The following is a 2697-nucleotide window of genomic DNA, read 5'->3' as shown; positions in this document are numbered from 1 at the left end:
TGCAGTGCCTTTCTCATGTGGATCTGGTAGTTGTTGCTTGGCCCAGGATTTTCTTTATTTTCTTTTTCTTTCTTCCTTTTCTTTCATTCTTTTTTTTTTTTTTTTTTGAGAGTTTTTTTTTTTTTTTTCAAGATTTTTTTTGCTCCCCAGGAGCAAGACAGAGACAGAAAGCGAGAAATCACCCCCCAGGGGGGATGGCCAAGTCGCAATCCCTTCTCCTCCATTCTCCTCTCAGGATCTTGGGCACGCACACACACTCTCAGCGTGAGTTTAAGCCACCTGGTCTGGGACTCAAACTGTGGTCGACTACATGGGAGTCCAGCAACTTAGCCATTACGCCAACTGCTGGTCCCTCCTTCATTTTTTTTTTTTTTTTTTTGATTTGCCAGAAGGCATGTGATTTTGCCAGGCTAGGGGTTAGGGGCTTGTGAGTTTGCCAGGCATGGGGTTCCCCTCCCATTGGGAACAGTCATGCCAATCCCTCTATCTCTTCCTTCTTTTGGTATTTTGGGCACACATGCCATGTACCTGGTGTGTTTTTCAAGCCACCAGGGCCTCAACTCAAACCCGGAGATTCGCCATGTGGGGTTTAGCTGCCTTAACCACCATGCCATGGCAGGCCCGGAATTTTTTAATTAAGCTGAGCTTAAGAGAACTGAGATTACACACACCTCTCAAAGGAATGAACAGGAGCCATTACTATGAAAACCTAACCCTTTGCCATGGCAGCCACACAGGTGCACTGCTTAGATCTCCCTTCAAGAAAGCATGTGATAGGGAATGTAGGTGACTGACATTTCTTTTTTGGGTCAGAATTTTGAGTGTATGCATGCCCAAAACCCTGATGGGAAGGCAGAAGAGGGAGCTTCTTCTCTCCCTTTCTCTGTTAATCACAATGTGCCCTCTGGCAATTAAAAAAATCTTGATACAGTGTCTTTTCCATGTATTTTTTTAAAAATATGCTTTATTTTTTAGAGCAATTTTAGGTTCTCCTCAAAATTCAGCAGAAAGTGGTTGACCCTGTGGCCTGATGGTTATGGAGCTGGATCCCACGTGACCAATTTGCGGTTTGAATCCTGGCCCCTGCAGCTTGAAAAACACACTAGCCTGTGTGTATGCATGCCCCAAGTCTTTACATGACAGAGAACTAGAGAAGGGATTGCAGCATGATCCTTTCCATGAGGGTTCTTTCTTTCTTCCCTGTCTCCGTCTGGTGAGGGAATACATGAACCCTCTGAAAAATTAAAAAGAAATTAAGCAGAAAGTACAGAGTCCCCATGAACCCTATGCTCCCACACGTAGTCTTCCACATTATCAACACCTTCCACCAGAGAGGTACATTTGTCATAACTGGTGGACCTACACAGACGCATCGGCTCCCAAAGTTCCAAATTTACACCAGGTTCATTCTTGGCATTCTGTGTGTTTGAGCCAATGTATAATGATATGTATCTACTGCCACAGAAACATACAGAGTAGCCCCCAAAATCCTGTGTTCCATCCCTTCATCCCCTCTTCCCCTTGCCCTTGCAACCACTGATCTTTCTATTTTCTCCATAGCATCGCTTTTTCCATAATGCCATATAGTTGGAATCACGCAGTGTGTAGCCTTCTCAGATTGGCTTTTTCCCTTTAGTAATAGACACGTGGGTTCCTCCATGTCATTCCATGGCTTGATAGTCATTTCATTTTAGCACTGATGCTCCATTGTCTAGATATACCAAAGCTTATTTATCCCTTCAACCACCAAAGTATGTCTCCTTAAAAAGAATTATTTATACTCCTTTCCGACTACCGCGGCAAGAAGCACCATGAGCAGCAAAGTCTCTCACGACACCCTGTATGAGGCGGCGTGGGAAGTCCTGTACCAGAACCAGCACAAGCACCGGGAGTTTCTGGAAACTGTGGAGCTGCAGATCGGATTGAAGAACTATGACCCTCAGAAGGACTAGCACTTCTCAGGCACCATCTGGTGTAAGTCCACCTGCCCGCCCCAAGTTTTCCGTGTGTGTCCTGGGGGATCAGCAGCGCTGTGACGAGGTCAAGGCTGTGGACATCCCCCACATGGACATCGAGGCACTGAAGAAACTCAACAAGAATAAGAAGCTGGTCAAGAAGCTGGCCAAGAAGTATGATGCCTTTTTGGCCTCAGAGTCCCTGATCAAGCAGATCCCACGAATCCTGCGCCCAGGTATAAATAAGGCTGGCAAATTCTCTTCCCTGCTGACACACAATGAGAACATGGTGGCTAGAGCCGATGAGGCGAAGTCCACACTCAAGCTCCAGATGAAGAAGGTGTATGTCTAGCTGTGGCCGATGGCCATGTGAAGATGACAGATGATGAGCCTGTGTACAGCATCCACTTGGCTGTTAACTTCCTGGTGTCATTACTCAAGAAGAATTGGCAGAACGTCTGGGCTTTATACATTAAGAGCCCTATGGGCAAGCCCCAACGTCTGTATTAAAGCACATCTTAATAAATTCTATTGCCACTAAAAAAAAAAAATGTTTATTTAATTTTATTTGTTATTATTATTATTTAACTTGACCAGAGAGAGAAAGGAAAAGTGAGAAAGGAAGCCTCCAGGTCCAGGACTCAAACTGAGGTTGGCCTTGTGAGAGTCCAGCACTTTAACCACTACGCCACCTGTCGGCCCCTGAAGTACATCTTCGTTACTCTCAAATTTTGGCAACTAT

The 2697-nt window shown here is 45.2% G+C and overlaps 1 pseudogene; it reads left to right on the top strand.

Moving 5' to 3' along the window:
• The first annotated feature begins 1811 nt into the window (after nucleotides 1-1811).
• Nucleotides 1812-2465, top strand: LOC102487412 (60S ribosomal protein L10a pseudogene; annotated as a pseudogene).
• The last annotated feature ends 232 nt before the right edge of the window (nucleotides 2466-2697 follow it).

The sequence above is a fragment of the Tupaia chinensis genome, unplaced genomic scaffold (genome assembly GCF_000334495.1).
Source record: "Tupaia chinensis unplaced genomic scaffold, TupChi_1.0 Scaffold000314_1, whole genome shotgun sequence".
Lineage (NCBI taxonomy): Eukaryota > Metazoa > Chordata > Mammalia > Scandentia > Tupaiidae > Tupaia > Tupaia belangeri.
This window is presented reverse-complemented; position numbering and strand designations above follow the sequence as displayed.